This window comes from Gossypium arboreum, chromosome 10 (genome assembly GCF_025698485.1).
Source record: "Gossypium arboreum isolate Shixiya-1 chromosome 10, ASM2569848v2, whole genome shotgun sequence".
NCBI classification, from domain to species: domain Eukaryota; kingdom Viridiplantae; phylum Streptophyta; class Magnoliopsida; order Malvales; family Malvaceae; genus Gossypium; species Gossypium arboreum.
In genome coordinates, this window is record NC_069079.1 from 21,979,259 (window position 1) to 22,001,074 (window position 21,816).

The 21,816-nt window shown below is 35.4% G+C and overlaps 3 non-coding genes across 3 annotated transcripts; 1 reads left to right on the forward strand and 2 right to left on the reverse strand.

The window, feature by feature from the left end:
* Nucleotides 1-678: 678 nt before the first annotated feature.
* Nucleotides 679-785, forward strand: LOC128282869 (small nucleolar RNA R71). The gene has a single exon (XR_008273221.1). It is a non-coding gene; the product is annotated as a small nucleolar RNA R71 (small nucleolar RNA).
* A 5,003-nt stretch (nucleotides 786-5,788) lies between these two features.
* On the reverse strand, nucleotides 5,789-5,895 carry LOC128283125 (small nucleolar RNA R71). Its single transcript, XR_008273466.1, has one exon. It is a non-coding gene; the product is annotated as a small nucleolar RNA R71 (small nucleolar RNA).
* A 7,379-nt stretch (nucleotides 5,896-13,274) lies between these two features.
* On the reverse strand, nucleotides 13,275-13,380 carry LOC128283271 (small nucleolar RNA R71). Its single transcript, XR_008273612.1, has one exon. It is a non-coding gene; the product is annotated as a small nucleolar RNA R71 (small nucleolar RNA).
* Nucleotides 13,381-21,816: the final 8,436 nt, after the last annotated feature.

Consider the following 21,816-nt stretch of genomic DNA (forward strand, 5'->3'; position numbering starts at 1 on the left):
GTCAGCTAGATCATTCTCAACTTCGACGGAATTGGGCTCTAAAGTCTTTCTGCTCCTCAATGTCAACGCTTTACAATGCTCCTTCCCTAGATTTCTCAGATTCTCCATATGGTTGGTTCCTAAGTTCAGTAATAAGCTGGCTCATTTGGTTTTCCAGATTTTTCAATGTAGCTGCTTGGCTTTGAATTAAGGCATCATTCTTTGCCATGTATGCCTTTAACAAATTTTCTAATTCATTGGATGGTTCAGCTTAGGTTGGTTTTTAAACTTGTTGGGGGAAAAATAGGTGGCTGGGTCGATCTAGGTTGGGCATAAGTGTTACTGGTTTCAGCCCATTAGTTACTCCAGAAAAAATTCGGGTGGTTTCACCATGATAGGTTATAGAAATTGGATTGCAGTCCTTGCCTTCCTCGATTTTGGTTCTGGTTACCCATGTAATATACGGATTTTGGGTTCGATAGACATTTTTTAAACAAATGTCCTTCCCCACAATAGACACAGGCTATATTTTCAAATTGATTTGGTGGCTGTGCTGCAAAACTATTAGACCTCTTAATGATTTCATAAGCCTCTTTATAAGACTTAGAAAGGGGAGAACCATTAGCAGAAGTATCCACTACCATCCTCGTGTGAGCATTAAGACTATTCTAAAACGTCTCAAGTTGGATGCAATGTGAGATTCCATAATGAGAGCACTTTCATAATAATTTTTTGTACCTTTCCTATGCCTCATGCAAGGACTCATCATTCATTTTTTGGAAGGTAGTGATCTTATTCCTCAACTTAGCATTCTTGCTAGGCGGGAAATACTTTATGAGAAATCTTTCTACTAACTCTTGACATGTGGAAATTGAATTTGGTAGTAATGAGTTCAACCAGGCTCAAGCTCTGTCCCTTAGCGAATACGGGAACAACTTCAATTGTAATACGTCTTCGGGTACTCTGGCTATCTTGAAAGAGTCACTGTAATGACCCGAATTTTACCGTTACCGAAAAAGTGTATTTTCGGTCTCTGCTTTCGAAAAGCGGATTCGTAAATATTTATTAAAAATATTTACTAAGTAAAATGAGTGGTTAATTAGAGTTTAATTAAGTGAATTTAATTTAATTAAGAGTAATTAAGAAAATGACTAAATTGAATAAGGAGTAAAAGTTGAATTATAGATTAAAAGAAAATAAAAAGGACTAAAAAGAAATTATACAAAAGTAAAAATTTAGGCGGTTTACCGTGAAGAAAATCTAAGATTTTTTTATGTTTAATATATTATTATATTATTATATTATTATATAATAAAGATATTTTATGTTTTAATTATATTATATTATATTATATTATATAAACTAAAAAACAAAAGAAAGGAAATAGAAACAGAATGAAACAAAACAGAGAGCAGGGGAGAAAAAGAAAGAAAGAAAGAAAGAAAGGGAGAAAAGAGAAAATTTAAGATTTGAAGCTTTAAGCTTTAATAGTCAATGTGGTACCGGAAATCTCGGCTAAGAAAGGACAAGACAAAGTCAACGGGAGTTAGCTCGAAAATTACGGTTTGTATTTCTATAATCCGAACTTAGTTATTATTTTTTATATTTATATACATATGGCAATTGTTAGTGATTGAATTATGATGTTTTACAATTGAAATGGATTGATTTTAGTATGCGATGAATTTATTGAATTTATATTGATTGAAATTATTTTGATTGAATTATATAATATATATGATTTATGTAGAAATTTGAATATTGAATGAATATTATATTGAAAAATATATTGATTAGAAATATGAGGAAACCGATATGAATATATGAGATTGTGATATTTGAATATTTGATATTGAAAAGTGAATTGAATTGTATTGAATTATGAATTAATGTGAATAATTGAAATATATTGTTGAATTGAATGAAATTGTATGAATTGTGAAAATGGGTAAATATGTGTAATTATCGGAATGAGATATTGATGAAAGAATTATTAAATTGAGAAAGTGAATGAAATACCCTATTAACTAGTCGGGCCGAGTCGGATATAATTGGCATGCCATAGGATCCGGAAGTGTACGGATTTGCTTGGCTTTATCGATCGGGCACTTTATGTGTCGTATTTCGAGCACCTCGTGTGTCGTATCGGGCACCTCGTGTGTCGTATCAGGCACCTCGTGTGTCGTTTTAGGCACTTTATGTGTCGTATCTTGATCAGGTACTATGTACCATTTTAGGCACAATGTGCCGTCTTGGTGTGTTTAGGTTGGAATCTGTATCCATCAAAGTCCGGGTTTGTTAATAGGGTAAATAAGTGAAAGATAAATCGAATAAATTTGATTGATCAAGCTATTGAAATGAAACAAGAAATTGAATTGAGAATTGAAAATTTAGATATGAATTGAAAATATGAACCAAAGGTTCATGAAATGATTGGAGTTCGAATTGATGATATATGATGCCACTTGATGAATTGAAATGTGATTTGAGATATATGAATCGTATGTATATACTTGAAAGCTATCGAGGATAGTAAGTTGATATGATATAAATGAAATTGATGTTATTGAAATGAATTAAAATGGAATATGATTGATAAGTGTATAGTTCAATATAGTTTAATGATATTGAATTGTGAATAAATTGAGGAAAGCTATACCGAATAGTAAGTGAAAGAACGGAGTAAATAGTAATGGATTTATTTAAGAATTGAACAATTATGTTATTGTGTTTATTATATGAACTGTATAAAATTTATATGGTAAGTAGTTGAAATTTATCTATGAATAAATAATTGCATAATTGTAATTGTTATTATGATCTTAAGTGTTTGTTATATTATTAAATGTTCGGATTATAGAAATACCACTGAGTATACCATACTCAAAGATACGGTTTGTTTCGCAAGCGAGTTAAGTAAAGATAGTACGTTGAATCAAGATCCCAAGACGATCCCGAATTCATTAAGGTAAAGTATGTTGAGTATTGATAATGGCATGTACCCAGGATGTTTAATGAGAGTCATTTAGGTTGTAAAAGTATTGATGAAATGAGTAAATTATGGTTGGCAACGGTATGTAGTATGAATTTTGAAATTTACTAAAAATTCGTAGTGATTCTAAATTAGTCCCGAATTGAATTTACTGTTCATATTGGACCGCGAGGGCCCATTAAAGGGACGACATCTTAAAACTAGGATGTGTGTGAATATTTATTTTAATTAATGACCGAAATTGGACTGTACTGACTGGTAATGTCTCGTAACCCTGTTCCGGTGACGGTATAGGGTTAGGGGACGTTACAGTCACTCACCTTGATAAACAGTCTTAAGTGGAGATAAGGATCTTCGGTAGGTATTCCACTAAATTGGGCCATAGTCTGATGCATTTGGAACATCACTAGCTTAAGCTCGAATTGTTTTGCCTCAGTTTCGGGTCTCCTAATACCCGAATTAAGATCATGAAACACTGGCATGGCATATTATCTTAAAGCTCTATCCTTATCATCAGCAATAAGGATAGGATTTTGAGCAGGGTTTGCTCTGTTTCCTTGATTCAAATTTTCAAGGTTCATCTCTTCGGTCCTTCTTTGATTCGCTTGTTTTCTTCGCTGTCGAAAACTTCTTTCTATTTCAGGGTCTACAAGGGGTAAAATGATAATTCGGTCAATACTTATAAACACCTAAAATAATCACAGAAAAATTAATTAAGTTAAAATTGAAGAGAAAAATAAACCAAAATGTAAAACTAACAAATTCACAAATAAAGACTTTTTAAAACAGTCTCCGGCAACGGTGCCAAAAACTTGGAATGACGAAAATGTGCAAGTGTACACAATAGTAACAAGTAATAAAGTGACAAGTAAATGTCAAGTTATCGTACCCACATGGACTGTGAAAAGAATTATTTATGAATGCAATTTAGGAAAATTTGGTGAAGAAAAATATTTTGATTTGAAAAGTGATTAAAAACTAAAAAAACAAAGTAAATTAAATAAAATAAAATAAAGTTCTAATGCACGATTGCAAAAGCTGATTTAATCAAGATGACATAATTGTGTTAGTTTAATTACATTTCTCAACTTAGAATTATTAAACTTATGTTTATATTGTTACGAATAAATTCGCGGCAACTAGGTAATTTGCTAACTTATGAACATACTCACCTACAAAAATCCATTCATCTCTTGACTACATACCTATGTCAATTCAACCGACTAAACAAATCTTAATAGGCAAATATGTTATTGCACATACATACTTATTAAATCAAAATAATCTCTTGTACATATCCCTATCTCTTTAATTTTTGTTGTTGTTATGATGAACATATCTATGGATATTTATGTTGTTGGAATGGTTAATTTAATCAATTTAGCTTGAATTTAATTCGTGTTAGGTTGATTGCATTTCGTTTGCTAAAATTGTTAAAATTGTGTTTATGTTGTTATAGGCCTCAGTAAGATGCTTGATTAAGTAAAATCATGATTAAGTTATTCTTGCATTACAATTGAGAGGTAGCTAATGAATTAATTATTTAAATGGATTGAAATTGTAATTAATGGACATAGTACTTAATCAGTGTATGTTTAATCATCTAAGGTAGCTGAGGGTTAAATTAGCAACGGTATCTGACGATACATTTGCCTTGCATAACTTGCAAGATTATTGAGATTAAATTGTTTCAAGGTAGGGATAACTTGTTACCTCACGTAGTCTTTTATATACTTATTAGATTTAATTAATCGTTTGAATTGACATAGAGATATAGTTAATAGATGAATGGACTTTGGCAGGTGAGTATGTTCATAAGTTAGCAAATTACCAAGTTGCTATGAATTTATTTGTAACAATATAAACATGAGTTTAATAATTCTAAGTTAAGAAATATAATTAATCTAATACAATTATGTCATCTTGATTAAAATCGTATTTTGAAATCGTGCATTTGAGATTTATTTATTTAGTTTACTTAGTTTAAAATCTTACTTTTTAATCACCCTCTTCAAACAGAATATTTTTCTTCACCAAAGTGTTTTAAATAGCATTCATAAATAGTTCTTTTCACAGTCTCTGTGGGTACGATAACTCGACATTTACTTGTTGCAATTGTGTACACTTGCACATTTCTGTTATTCCAAGTTTTTGGTGCCATTGCCGGGGACTGTTTTAAAAACTCATTATTTGTGAATTTGTTAGTTTTGCATTTTGGTTTATTTTTCTGTTCAAATTTTAACTTAATTAATTTTTCTGTGATTATTTCAGGTGTTTATGAGTATTGATTGAATTATTGATTTACTCCCTGTAGACCCTGAGATTGAATGAACTTTTCGACAGTGAAAAAGACAAGCAAGTCAGAGAACGACCGAAGTGATGAGCTTCAAAAATTCGAGTCAAGGAAACGGAGCAAACCCTACTCAAAATCCTATCCTTATTGCTGATGATAGGGATAAAGCTTTAAGATAGTATGTCGTGCCAGTATTTCATGATCTTAATCCGGGTATTAGGAGACTTGAAATTGAGGCACAACAGTTGAAACTTGTCATATTCCATATGCTTCAGACAGTGCGCTAATTCAATGGAATGCCTACCTAAGATCCTTACCTACACTTAAGACTGTTTATGGAGTTGAGCGATTATTTCAAGTTAGCCGAAGTTCCCAGAGATGCATTATGATTGAAGTTGTTCCCATATTCACTAAGGGATAGAGCTCAAGCCTGGTTGAACTCATTGCCACCAAATTCAATTTTCACATGGCAAGAGTTAGCAGAAAGATTTCTCATGAAGTATTACCCGGCGAACAAGAATGCTAAGTTGAGAAATGAGATCACTACCGTCCAAAAAATGGATGATGAGTCCTTGTATGAGGCATGGGAAAGGTACAAAGAATTATTACAGAAGTGCCCTCATCACGGAATCCCACATTGTATCCAACTTGAGACATTTTATAAGAGCATGCGGGTCATGTTAAATCTATTAATTCTGTATTTTGTATCTGTATATGGGGTGGGTTCTGTTTGTTGGAGGAAATGTCCTGTGAGGCAATAATTCATTGTTATTCTGGTAGCAAGCTGCAAATTATTCTGATAAATGCTGTATAGACACTATGTGGTGTGTAGGGTAGGGTGGGTGTTTTATACCCCACGTGGTAATCCTCAGACATAGGCGGGTTAGTGCGACAGAGTCTCAGCAGTGACCACAACTTCGCGAACTATTTTGATTAACGGTTTTTTTTTAAAATCTGGGTTATTTTTTAGAGTTTTGTAATTTTAGGACTCTATGGACTGTTTGTTTTAATTTTGGTTTTGGATGTGGTTTTGACTTTTATGCTGCGATGATTGACAAAACCACGATTTTACGCAAACAAATATTTTTCTGAAAATACAAACTTGGTTTTCAACTTTAACAATATCAAACTTTTGTTGCAAAAATCAGCTTTTACAAAGAGCAAATTAACAATGTTTTCCTTAACGAAAATAATAATATGTTTGATAAAATGTGGATTCTTTTTAGTAACAATTAAACGTGAGAAATTTAACATAATAAGATTGATTTCAAAACTCTTCTTTGTAACACTCCGAGATTCGACCATAATGTTTAGGCTGGGTTTGGGGTGTTACACCAAGTTAAATGGCCAAAACCACAACCAAAACACATGGACACATTAGGCAATATACCTATACATGCCATTTTAACCAAAATTTAACAACCGAATGTACCAAAAGAGCCAATGGATAGTGTGTATAGCTCCGACAAGCTTCTAACTCAAATGAGCTTTCAATTCACTATAAAACACAGAAAATAACACAAAGTAAGCATTTAAGATTAGTAAGTTCGTATAACATAGATTTTAACTTACCATTTAGTCATATAATAGGTAAGTAAACAAGCATATCCCAATATAATTTGGCCAAATGCCTAAGCATATATACACCAACCATGTTAGCCATGTAATTACATATATAAGCCAATAAACATAGATGAACATAACCATTGATCAAGTTCCATATACATGTATCATCCATTTCATTTTTCCATATATCATGTAACCACATTTTTCATGTAAAATCATATATGTTCTTGTAATAGTTTGTATCAAACTCTTACCATTTCATATTAGAATATTCCTCGTTGAACTGTTTAGAATACTGTTGGACACTTGGGATAGCTCACACATAGTGTGCAAGCTCATATAACTGTAATTCGTCAATTCATGTACATATATGCTTATACGAGCTGTGAATCGGTATGCTCACTCGAGCTATAAATCGATATGCTCTCACGAGCTATAAATCGATATGCTCACATGAGCTGTAGATCGATATGCTTTCACGAGCTATGGGTCAAAACATAGCTACATGATGCTGCTCACACGAGCTGTGGAGTATCCGCAACACATGCAGGACCTCAGCCATCGGTAGGACGTTCAAGACCATTACCTAAATCATGTAACCCTAATGACATGTCATTTGTATCCTACGGATCCCTAAGGTTCAAAAAGGACTCAATATTTGTTGAACTTCGTTGGATATGCAACCATGTATACTTATAACAATTCACTATTCATAAATAATTCAATATAAAACATATAAACTGTAACAACCCGTTTTTACTCAAATAGGAACAGTGGTTTTGATACCACAAATTTGAAGTAAAAATATTTATTTTATTATTATTTTAATGTTTATAATATGGTATGATGATACTGTGAAAATTTCTTTAAGAAATTTTATCGTTTAAATGATTAATTTGATAAAAAGGACTAAATTGTGTAAAGCGTAAAACTTGAGTTCCATTAGCTAAAGGTGTCAAATAGCTATAGAACCTTAAAGTAAGGGTCCTTAATTAGTAATTAGACTATTTTGATAGTAAGTGGACAATATTGGACATTAAATGGATGAAATTCGTGGTTTATAATTAATGTTAATATGGTAAATGATAATTAAAATCATAGTTAAATAAAACAAAATAAATATTTTGTATTCATCTTCTCCACAAAAGAAAACCAAACCGATTTCTTGAGAAAAAGAGGGCTAGGGATTCAACATTCTCATTTCTAACAATTAGGTATGTATTTTTTATTCGTTTTTTTATGATTTCTATGTTTTTGTGATCGTTGCAACTAGTACTAGCTAGCCTAGGGACTATTTTGCAAAATTTTTAAATATTTTGAATGATTCCATTTATGAATACATGTGTATTTTGAAGTTTTTTTGATAGATTATGAATGATTGTTGATAGATATACAAGTTTTGTTAAGTAATTTTTTGTGAAAATGCAAAATAGGGATTAAATTGAGAAATGTTGAAATTTTGTGGTGAAAATGCGAAATAAACGAGAAATATGGGCTACTAAGGGCATTATGGTAATTTGGTTATCATGGGTATTGAAGAAATTTCATGAATTTGTGATTTTGTGTAATAAGGACTAAAAGTGGTGAAACATTAGGGAAAATGTGTAAATGTGCTTAAATGTGTGTTTTGGATTAAATTGAATAGAGAGATTATTAAATAAATTAATTTTGAATATATCTAGATCAAGAAAAATGAAACTCAAAGTTAGATGAGGGAAAAACAGAGTTATCGACTAATCGACCTAATTCGCCATTTTTACATCCGAGGTAAGTTCATATGTAATAAGCATTGTTATAACTATGATTTAAATGCCTTGATATTGTATAAATTGTGTATTTGAGATTATAGTCATGTTTGGAGACAACTCGGTTAATTATGGGCACGTAGTGTGCGAAATCGAGATAGTTTCGGATATATATATTTGTGCAAGAACAAGATAGCTTCTGCTATATATATATTTATATGCATTTAGTGTGTGAGATTGATGCGGTTTCGGCTATTTATTTGGCACTAAGTGTGCGAGTTTTTCTAAACATCCACTAATTTTCTGAATGGTTCAATGGGTAAATGAAAGACGAGAATGTGTATGAGATTAGTACGAGATAGTACAAGTATGTGCATAAACCATATTAGATTTGAATCAAAGAAATGGTGAAGGATGTATATAGTTTGTGAATGAGTAATTGATAGGTTTGTTAGTTTATGTGAATTCTTATATTTATGATCAATTGTTGAACTATGTGTTTATGATTATATCGAATTTATGTCATACAAGCTTACTAAGCTTTGTAGCTTACATCGTTTATTTTTCTATGTTTTATAGTGAATTCAAAGCTAACTCAAATTCAGGGATCGTCAGAGACATCGTTACACTATCCACCTATCTCTTGGTATTTATGAACTTTGGTATTTTAAGTATATGGCATGTATAGGGACTTTGTTCATTTTGGTTATGACTTGATAATGATTTTGGCCAAATGAATTGGCTTGTAAATGTATATGTTTTGGTTTGTATGAATAGCCATGAGTGATGGCATATTTTGGTCTATTTTGGCATGTTGAATCATGTATATATATATGTTTATATATTGTGTAATGAGTTGGTTGATGGTTGTGTGATGACTGATGGTAATAGATTTCATGAGTGTTAAATGGATGATTTATGAACACTGGTTTGTTTGTGAAATTAAGCTAAAAGATGTATATTTAGGAGTGTTAGTTAGTTGAATTGTATATGTGAATTTAAGTATGAAATTAGATTGCATATTGTGGTATTTTTTTGATTTGTTTTGATAGGTAATGAAATGATATGGAATATGCTTGGTATGAGATTAATTTAATGCTTATTATGCCTTGAGTTGGTGTTTTTGAATTGTTATGTAGGTACATGAAATTTAGGTGGAAAAATTGGCTTGGAAATAGCCTATTTTTGTCTACACGGGCACAGACATAGGCGTGTGTCTCAGCCGTGTATGACACATGGTCAAGTACACGGCCATGTGTCCCCTGGTGTTGAAATTGAAATCAAGTCAGTATGCTCCACACGGCCTCACACGGGCATGTATGGCCATTTTTAGGGCACACGGGCTAGTCACACAAGCGTGTGTGTTGGCCGTGTGACCCAAGTCAATAAGCTCACTTGTTTGGACACGGGGTATGACACAGGCTGGGACACAACCATGTGCTTCCATTTTGAATGTTCACACGGCCTGTGACCAGGCGTGTCTGGTGGTAACACGGGCGTGTGTCCCCTATTTTGAGAAAATTTTTCAAAGTTTCGGGAAAGTTTCTTAAGTTATCGGTTAGTCCAACACCATTCCCAATGCATGTTTATGGCCTCGTAGGCTTGTATTAGGGAAAAATTGATTGATATTGATTGATGAATGTATGAATTGATTAAATGTATGTGAAAAGTATGTATAAAAGTGTTGTAAGTCCAGTAATGCTCCGTAACCCTATTTTGGCATTGAATTCGGGTGAGGGGTGTTACATTTATTGGTATTAGAGCTATGATTTAGTCGAATCTAGGACTAACGTAGCATATGTGAGAGTCTAACTATACATGCCATATATAAACTGTGATAGTGTGTTGACTCCTGACATTTTAAAATGTGTTTTTATATAGCAAATGGATCCCAATCGAGCTATAGCTGATGAGGTTGAAAGTAATGTGCCAGCTCCCGCTCAAGGGATAGCGCCTTCTGAATCTAGACCCGTATCGGGTAGCGAAGAGGGAGATGCTAAAGAAGCCTTCTTCCAAATGATGAATGAAATGTTCACACAACATATCCGAACAAACCCAGCTACTCAACAGCCTCCACCCCCTCTTAATCCCCAACCGGTTCGCTTAGCTTCTTAAGGAATAGAGCTTTTAAGATTGAACAAGCCTCCAGTTGATAAGATCCGTAAACACGGGGCTAAAAAGTTTAGAGCTAATGTTGATGATGATCTTGAGAGAGCCGAGTTTTGGCTTGAAAATACGATTCGAGTGTTTGATGAGCTTTCTTGCACACAGAATGAATGTTTAAAATGTGCTATATCACTTCTGAGGGGCACCGCATATTAGTGGTGGAATACGTTGGTATCAGTAGTGCCAAGAGAGAGAGTCACCTGAGAGCTCTTTCAGACTGAGTTTTAGAAGAAATACATAAGCCAACAGTTTCTGGATAAAAAGCACAAAGAGTTTTTAAAATTGAAATAGGGTCGTATAACTGTAACCGAGTATGAGAGAGAATTTGTGCGGTTAAGTAAATATGCTCGAGAGTATGTTTCTACCAAAGAGATTATGTGCAAGCAGTTTGTTGACGGGTTGAATGAAGATATTAAACTTCTGGTCGGGATTTTAGATTTGAAAGAATTTGTTGTGTTAGTTGACTGGGCCTGCAAAGTTGAAGACTGATAAACCGTAATTTATACATATTTTTACCCCATGTTTAACACATTTTATGGATTATTTCCTATTAGAATTGGTGAATTCGATGCTCCTAATGCTTTAATTTCATGTTTTATACTTAGGAGAGCATAGGAGAGCAAAAGGAACGAGAAATGGGCCAAAAACAGAGAAAATGGGCCAAAGTACGAAATCAACACGGCCTGGACCTCCTCACACGGGCATACCACACGGCCGTGTCAATTTGGTAGGCTCGAGCACGGCCTAAAGTAATCATACATGGGCGTGTCCCTGCCGAGCCCAAGTTGAGTCCAATTCGAAAAAGGCTAATTTTGAGGGCTCTTAGGCATTTCAGAGCCTATAAATACACCCTAGAGGAGGAAGAAAAGGAAGACGCGGAATAGGAAGTAAGGAATTACTCCAAGGAAGCCGATTGATCCATCTCAAAAGCCAGATTTACCATCAAGATTGAAGATCTCTCCTCAATTTCTCCTTCAGAAGTTTTGGGTTTTCTTTATGTTTCGTATTCTTTATTATTCTGAGATGCTTTCTTATTTAGTTATGAACTAAAACCCCTAAATACCTAAGGTGAATGAAACCTAAGACGAATCTTGTTATTATTTTCTAAATTGTATGATAAATATTTAACTTGTTCTTAATTATGTGTTCTTAATTCTTGTTTTGATATCCCAGGATACTGATTCAAGATAAGCTCTTATTCAGAGGAGGAATAGACCCTGTCTAAGAGTACATTTGTCATAATTAAGCGGAGTTGTTTGCGCGCCTAGACATAAGGGTGACAAGATTTTACCGGATTAGGGTGAAACCTAATAAGGGGATCCATATATCGAGGTAATGCAACCCTAGGGTGTTAATTAGAGAAAGGTCTCAATTATTCAATCTAGGGATTAGACGTTATTAGTCTTGAATAGGGATAATAACATAACTTAGGGATCTCTACGGAACAAGTTAAATGAATAAATCGTCCGATTCATAGCCAGAATAACAAGTACAGTCTAGGTGAATTTTTCCTTAAGTATTGTCTTAATTCAATAGATTTTCCCAAAAGCAATTCCCCAATTCTATTCTCTGTGAATTCTTAGTTTAGATAATTAGTTAGTTAAAAAAAAAAAAACCTCTTTATTCTTAGGCTAAATAATAAAAAGACAGTCATTACTAGTACTTTTAGTTCCTTTGGGTTCGACAATCCGGTCTTGCTAAAACTATATTACTATTCGATAGGTACACTTGCCTACATCGCGATAATAGTTAGTTTCAAGAACGATTAATTATAAATATTTAAAACCTATCACAAAATCACGTGATCAAGTTTTTGGCGCCGTTGCCAGGGAACTAAAATATTAGGAACGTTAAATTTTTATTACTTTAGCCATTTATTTTTCTTGCAATTTAATTTAATTTAATTTATTATTATTTATTAATTTACTTTTTTCTTTCTCTTGGCAGGTTTTTATAGTTTATGACTAGAAGAAACCCATCAGGACCACTACTTTTTGACGAAGAAATCTATCGCACAATTCGCAGAAACCAAAGAGAAATAAGGCGAAGCTTAAGATACACAGATAACGAGCAAGAGGACGATACTCAACCCGTAACCGAAGAGATGGCTGAAAACCAAGACAATCAGCTACCTCCTGCAATTGCAGCTAATCAAAATCCTGCTCCACACACTATGTATGATTATGCTAAACCTTCTTTAATAGGAACTGAATCGAGCATAGCTAGACCTGCTGTAGCTGCAAATACTTTTGAACTAAAACCTAACACTATTCAAATGACATAGCAATTTGTTCAGTTTGATGGTTTGCAGGATGAGGATCCCAACGCTCACTTAGCAAACTTCTTGGAACTATGCGATACATTTAAAATTAATGGTGTTTCTGATGATGTCATTCGTCTTCGGTTATTCCCTTTTTCATTGAGAAACAAAGCTAACAGTGGTTGAACTCATTACCATGAGGGTCAATCACTACTTGGGAACAATTGACTGAAAATTTTTTATTAAAATATTTTCCACTGGCTAAAACGGCTAAATTACATAATGATATCTCTTCGTTTGTGCAGATGGACTTAGAAACTCTTTACGATGCATGGGAGAGATACAAAGACTTACTGAGAAGGTGCCCTCACCATGGGTTACCGCTTTGGCTACAGGTTCAAAGATTCCATAATGGCCTGAATCCTTCGACTCGACAAATAGTTGACGTAGTTGCTAGCGGAACCATCAATAATAAAACACATAAAGATGCTTATGAGTTTATAGATGAGATGTCACTGAATAACTATCAGTGGCAAGTCATATGGATTAAGCCAACTAAAACAGCAGGTGTTTATAACGTCAGTTCAGTTATTATGCTGTCGAACTTCTAAATAAAAAGATTGATGGTTTACTTGGTTCTACTCAGGTACATCCAGTAATGAGGTGCGAGACGAATGGAGGAGGAGCGTGCATAGAGTATCAACCCTTCAACACTAGCATCGAGGAGGAACAAGTCCACTATATGGGTAACAATAACTCTCAACTCCAAAATAACCCATATAGTAACACTTACAATGCAGGTTGGAGGAACCACCCCAATTTCTCTTGGGGCGATCAAGGAAATCAAAGACCACAACATCCTTCGGGTTTTCAACAACCACCCTATCAATAAGAAAAGAAACCGGACCTTAAAGAGATACTCTCAAAGTTTATATCGGTGTCAGAAACCCGTTTTCAGAAACCGAGATAGAACTTAAAAATCAACAAGCGTCGATCCAAGGGCTCGAAACTCAGATAGGCCAGCTTTCCAAACTAATCTCCGAATGACCACAAGGTAGCTTGCCAAGTAATATTGAACCCAACCCAAGGGAACAGCTCAACGCAATTAATATTCAAGAGGACGAAGGAGTCGTTGAGCCTGAACCAGAACCGAGGCAAGAAACTGTGGTAAGCAAAGGTCAAGGTGATGTAGGTCATAATAAAAACAAATCAGTGAATGTCGAATATAAACCTCGTGTGCCATACCCCAACACGATAAGGAAAGATCGATCAGATGAACAATTTGGTAAATTCCATAAACTATTAAAAAAATTACACATTAACTTATCGTTTATTGAAGCTCTATCACAGATGTCAAACGCAATGAAATTTTTAAAGGAGCTTTTAGCAAATAAGCAGAAGTTGGACGAGGCGTCGCATGTAGAGCTAAACACAGTGTGCTTAGCTATTTTGCAAAATAAGCTACCGAAAAAATTAAAAGATCTAGGGAGGCTTACGATTCCTTGCTTAATTGGTAGTTTAGATGTTAATAATACATTAGCTGATTTAGGGGCTAGTATCAACGTCATGTCTTACAAAATGATTAAGCAACTAGGTCTCGGGAAACCCAAACAGACTAAAATGAGCATTCAATTAGCAGATAAAACTATAAGATTCCCTAGGGGTATTTTTGAAGATGTGCTAGTTAAAATCGATAAATTTATATTTCCCGTTGACTTCATTGTTCTAGACATAGAGGAGGATAGCAACACTCCTTTAATTCTAGGAAGGCCCTTTTTAGCAACTGCTAAAACAATTATTGATGTTGGCACAGGTGAGCTCACACTCCATGTGGGAGACAAAACAATCACCCTTCAAGCTCGCAATTCCGGCAACACATTAGAAATTGAAGGTGATCGTCTAAACCATTCTACTAAAACTGACAATATAGTGCAACCTTCTTTGCAGGAAATGAGTTTGAAGGAAGTACATGAGCCATTCTCAAGCAATAGTAGAGTACCTACTCATGAAGATCGAAGGCTACAAATCGAGGAGCTAGATGGATGGCGGACACATAAACCGAGAACACCCGACAAATAGAATCTACGACAGAATGAGCTCAATACCTTTCCAAATCAACTTAAGGTTGGAGATAGAGTCTTATTAGATGCCGCAGATCCCCACATTGTCACTACCACACCGAATGAAGAAATCCCTCTTACGGTACTTAGCATTTTCCCATTCGATACGATCGAGCTGAGTCATTCCAAGTTCGGCACTTTTAAGGTAAACAACACCCGTTTAAAACCTTATTTTGATGAGATTGATTACAGGAATGAGGAGTATAAACTCCTCAAACCACCATGATCATTCAACGGAGAGGTAAGTCGAGCTTAGACTATAAATAAGCGCTTCTCGGGAGGTAACCCGAGCACTAACTGTATTAACTTCTTTAAAATTTAGTCTTCAACACCTAACTTACTAATGGAGCTCTTGAATACAGAGACACGGCCAAGAACACAGGCGTGCTTAGGGCCGTGTGAAAATAGGGCAAAGATTTCCCCAAACACGGGCTGCGATAAAATGCCATGGTCATGCGACAAGGCCGTGGTCGAGCCTGCCAAAACAACATGGGCGTGCGACACTCTCGTGTGGAAGAACCGTGGTCGAACCTATTAGATTGACACAGGCGTGGGTCTTCATACACGGACGTGGGAGAAGCGAACAATGCCAGACACGTCCGTGTGCACCCACACACCCAAGGAACACGGGCGTGGACTAAATGTCAGACGCTCCCAAATTTAAAATTAGCGAATCACACGGGCTGAAATTGGGAAACACGGGAGTGTTACCTGGCCGTGTGCCCAAAAATCTATAAATACCCTAAACTATTCATTGTCTTCCCCACTCAAAAACCCTAACCCTAGCCGCTGCAATTCCGCATGCCTCCCCGCCACACCCTTGCGCCGCCTCTAACTCTATTTTTGCAGCTCATTCTCCCTTTTCTAGCGTTTGTTTACTTTTTTCCCTTTAATTGCACTCATTTTTCATGTTAGTTATCATTTTACTATGCATTTTTCATGTTATTTTCATCTTTCTATCACTCAAATTTCATTTATAGAACAAGTTATCATCTTTTTCATGTTCAAATCCTTACTCATTATATGATTTATCTACTCTATTTGATTAGCTAGAAGTAAATATTCATGGTTAGAATAATAGACATACTCATGCCTTTAGTGTTTACATTTTTCATCCGTCAAACATGTTGCATTCCATGAAATCCACTGCCATTTTTATACCGTACAATTGATTGCTTTGGTTAACATGTTAGTCTTAGTCGTTGCTGAAATTATGATTGTTATTTAAAATTTGTCTTCATTTTACTTTGATCATTTCTCAAGATGAATTAATGGTTTTGATTGTAGGTACCATGTCGTCTTCACGATGAAAGAAAACTATCGTACCTACTTCGAAGAAAAGGAAGGGAGCGTCATCTTCCGCGGGTCCAACCGCAGAAATTCGTCACCCTCTCTTACAGTTCCCCCGTGGGCCCCAAGAAAAACTTTACCAAATACTTCGGGCCCGACCTTTAATTACGGGCCGCTGTATCGACTGGGATGCAGTAGAACAAGTTTAGTTGGCTGATGCGATTCAGGCCCTCTTAACCACTGACCCTTGGGAACTGTTCTTTGGGATCATCGAGCCAACATACCTCGACATCACGATAGAACTATGCTCAACATTCCATCTTCAGACCGTAATGACGAACTACGATGATCCCAACACGGTCCAGTTTCGCCTAGGCGGGTTAGTCCACCAGCTCAGCGTCCCAGAATTCGGTACGGCGCTGGGTTTATACACGGAGGAATTCAAGGAGGAGAATGACTTACATGCTCTCAACTGCCACATCCATCGTTTTCCTTCAAGGTGCTGGGACGCACTAGTACTAGGTGGGACCACCTACAATCCTAGCCGCTCTAAGGCATTGGCTCTGCCTCCCTCTCTGAGGTACCTACACGCCATTTTGGCTCACACGATTACAGGACGACGAAAGAGCACTGGAGTCGTCAACACTCACGACGCCTACTTTTTGTGGTGTATATGACACGGGCACGTCATTAACCTTGCCTATTTCATCGCCCTCGCAATTCAGCACCAGACGGAGCGGCATAGGAAGGGGGTCATCTCCATTAGCCCCTATGTTACTCAGTTAGCTCGACACTTCGGGCTCCTCAGCACTGCTGCCCAAGAATCATCCTTAACCCTCATTGGCCAAATGTCTCCACAAGGTATCTCGAGCATGCTTAGTATGAGGATGATCGAAAAGCGCCGAGGAACCTACCCTCTTCAATATCGTCTCGCCCAATCTACCGAAGAGGAGGCCTACGAGGACATTCCTGATGATGTCCCTCCACAGCACGAGGACCTACAGACTCAGCCACCACCACCCTCTCGTCCAGTTCATGCGACAGCTTCATATGCTGACATCTCTAAGCGCCTCACTCGATTCGAGCAGCAGTGTTTGCAACAATTTGACAATATTGATGCTATTCTACAGTAGATTTGTCAGCACCTCCACATCCCATCGCCAGTCCCACCTCGTGAACCATCCAGCGATGAAGATGTTTAAAAACATTTATTTATTATCTTATGTTTTTAATTTTTATTAAAACTAATTTTTATTTTTATTAGATTTTAGAATTTTATTTTTAATTATCAATTTCGGTTATTTCTTTATGAGAAATTATTCTTCCTAATATCCCCTAAAAAGTTTTTGATTTTATCACAGTTATATAGAGCTCTTAAGCTCATCATCGCATAGGAACTAAAAACTCCACCAGGAAAGGTTCTCTACGACTGCCATGTCCTGATCGTCCACGACTATAGCTACCACTAGAATAATATTCTTTTAGTGCAGGACTTATGGACTAATGAACCTCTACCACTACTGGAGTATCCTCCTCCACTCCCACACCGATTACTCTCCAAAACTCCAGTTCGAGGAATTCATCATACAGGAAGTTTCACTTCTCTGCCTATCTTATTTTTATATTCTAATATCTATCTTTGTACATTGAGGGCAATGTACATCTTAAGTGTGGGGGGTACTTATTTCATTATCAGAAAAATCCCTGAATGACTGTCTTGTTCTCTTGAAAAGCTCTCATATCGTATTTAGGATAAATTTTGATTGATTTATGATGTTGATTGATATATCTTGAATTAAAACATAGGTATTTATGCATTGATTGTTTAAACCTCAAGACATTAGAGAGTCAAGCATGATATGTTGATTTTTAAGAATTTAAAATCTTAGGTTGTTTCCCCAAAGTTTAGGTATTACATTGAGTTGGAATTCACAAGTTTTAAACATCAAAAATCCATAATTTTTGTGAGATTTTTGAGCCTTTTGAGCATCTATTAATTCTTTCATGCTCACTTTTATTATTGCTTTGAGTGTGTCAGTATGGAACTGTTATTCTAGAACTTGCTTGATTATGCATGTCGAGACCACACCATTTGATTTGATATGTCAAAATGATTAAGACACTTAGGATTAACCCACTCATGCCATGAAAAGCCTACCTCCACGATTAACCCCTAGTAAACCCTCTTATGCCTAACAACCTATTTCTTGTATTACCCTTAATATTAACCCTTAACCTATTATTGTTGAAATCCCCTAAATTAATTTGATCCTCATTTTTTGTCGAGATTGGAATTGAAATAGTTGCTTAGCTAAGTTTTATTCTACTTTGTATTTAACTTGTTCTTAAAAAAAAACATGTATAAATATTAGTAGTGATCTTCTGTTTGTAAGCTTCAGTATTTAAATTCCATAGTCAGAAAAGGAGTTATGTTGTACGTAAATGATGATTAAATATTTTTCTAGTTAAGTAATTTCTCAACTCAATCTCGATTCTAACCCTTTCTTTCAGCTTGTGGCCATACCCCCTAACCAAACCTTATTACAACCCTCTAAAGACCTTTTGATTGATGTATCATCTTAAATTATAGTGGTGGAGATTTGCTTTTTATGCAAGCCTATGGTAATGATTTTTCATTATTGACTATTGAGTGCTTCATTTATTGTCCTTAAACACCTCGAGTGATTTGAGTGAATCTTTAGTGAGGATGTGAAACTCTGTAATAGTTTGAATCAAAGGTAATTACTTAGATGATGGTAGACACCTCTGTTTGCATGATTAAATACTCAACTTGGAATGTTTGAAACTTTTATGTTCTTTTAGTTGAATTCTCAATGTATGATTACCTATGGATTAATTTGAGATATTATCGATATAAATTATAAGTTGAGAAGAATTTATTTTGATTATGAGTTGAGAATTTTGCTTAATGACTAGCAAATGCTTAAGTGTGGGGGTATTTGATAAACCGTAATTTATACATATTTTTACCCCATGTTTAACGCATTTTATGGATGATTTCCCATTAGAATTGGTGAATTCGATGCTCCTAATGCTTAATTTCATGTTTTATACTTAGAAGAGCATAAGAGAGCGAAAGGAATGAGAAACGGGCTAGAAACAGAGAAAATGGGCCAAAGTACGAAATCAACAAGGCTTGGACCTTCTCACACGGGCATACCACACGGTCGTGTCAATTTGGCAGGCTCGAGCACGGCCCGAAGTAATCGCAGACGGGCGTGTCACACGGGTGTGTCCCTGCCGAGCCCAAGTTGAGTCCAATTCGGAAAAGGCTAATTTTGAGGGCCCTTAGGAATTCCAGAGCCTATAAATACACCCTAAAGGAGGAAGAAAAGGGAGACACGGAATAGCGAGTAAGGAATTACTCCAAAGATGCCGATTGATCCATCTCAGAAGCTGGATTTACCATCAAGACTGAAGATCTCTCTTCAATTTCTCCTTCAGGAGTTTTGGGTTTTCTTTATGTTTCGTATTCTTTATTATTCTGAGATGCTTTCTTATTTAGTTATGAACTAAAACCCCTAAATACCTAAGGGGAATGAAACCTAAGACGAATCTTGTTATTATTTTCTGAATTGTATGATAAATATTTAACTTGTTCTTAATTATGTGTTCTTAATTCTTGTTTTGATATCCCGGATCTTGATTCAAGATAAGCTCTTATTCAGAGGAGGAATAGACCCTGTCTAAGAGTACATTTGTCATAATTAAGCGGAGTTGTTTGCGCGCCTAGACATAGGGTGACAAGATTCTGTCGGATTAGGGTGAAACTTAATAAGGGGATCCATAGATCGAGTTAATGCAACCTTAGGGTGCTAATTTGAGAAAGGTCTCAATTATTCAATCTAGGGATTAGACGTTATTAGTCTTGAATAGGGATAATAACATAACTTAGGGATCTCTACGGAACAAGTTAAATGAATAAATCGTCCGATTCGGAGCCAGAATAACAAGGATAGTCTAGGTGGATTTTTCCTTAAGTATTGTCTTAATTCAATCGATTTTCCCAAAAGCAATTCCCCAATTCTATTCTCTGTGAATTCTTAGTTTAGATAATTAGTTAGTTAAAACAAAAACCTCTTTATTCTTAGGCTAGATAATAAAAAGATAGTCATTACTAGTACTTTTAGTTCCTTTGGGTTCGACAATCCGGTCTTGCTAAAACTATACTACTTTTCAATAGGTACACTTGCCTACATCACGATAATAGTTAGTTTCAAGAATGATTAATTATAAATATTTAAAACCTATCACGAAATCATGCGATCAAAGACTTTAGCCAAGAAAAGAGGAAAGTTGATTCAGAAGCTAGAGATTCGAGAAAAAGACTGATGAATAAGCTATATCAGTCTTCATCAAAGAAATCTTGAGATTCATTTAGTTGATCACATGCTTCAGTGGGATATCAGAATAGGGATCGTGGAAATCAATATGTGAGTCCTAAAACTTAAGCTACTTTAGTCTCAAGTGTTGGCGGTGTGAGAAACAACAAACCCGAGTGTCAACAATGTAGAAGACGACATTTTGGGGAATGTTGGGCGAAATATAATAATAAAGTTTGTTACAAATGTGGTGCACGAGATCATTTTATTCAGGATTGTCCTAAGTTATATAAGAAATATCAATTTCAAAATGCAAGACCCAGTAATACAGCCACAAGAGGGAGGTCATTGAGAAATACTGGAAATGAGACCAGTAGTAGAGGCGCGACAAAGGATTCGGCTATGAGATCTGAAGTAAGAGCAACTGCTAGAGCCTACACCATTCACGCTCGCGAAGAGGCATTGTCTTTACGATACTAATTTGATTGCTTTAATTGATCCTAAATTGACACATTCGTATGTTTGTGAGAATTTATTGTATAGTAAGAAATTGTCTGTTGAGTCTACAGAATTTGTTATTAAAGTATTGAACCTCTTAGGCAAGTATGTTCTAGTTGACAAAGTATGCAAGAACTGTCCTTTAATGACTCAGGGTCACTATTTTCTGACTGACTTGATGCTTTTACCATTTGATAAGTTCAATGTGATTCTAGGTATGGATTGGTTGACTCTACATGATGTTGTTGTGAACTGTAGAAGAAAGATTATATAATTGAAATGTTAGAATAATGAAATTCTTCGCATTGAATTTGATAAATCAGGTGGATTGCTTATAGTGATTTCGTCAATGTCGGCTCAGAGATATGTGAGAAAAGATTGTGACGCATATTTAGTATATGTTTTAGATACCAAAGTGACTGAAAAAAAGATTGAATCGGTGCCTGTAGTTTGTGAATATTCAGATGTATTTCCAGAAGAATTGTTTGGGTTGCCACCGGTCAGAGAGGTTGAGTTTGCTATTGAGTTAGTTCATCGATATCGATAGCTCCTTACAAAATGGCT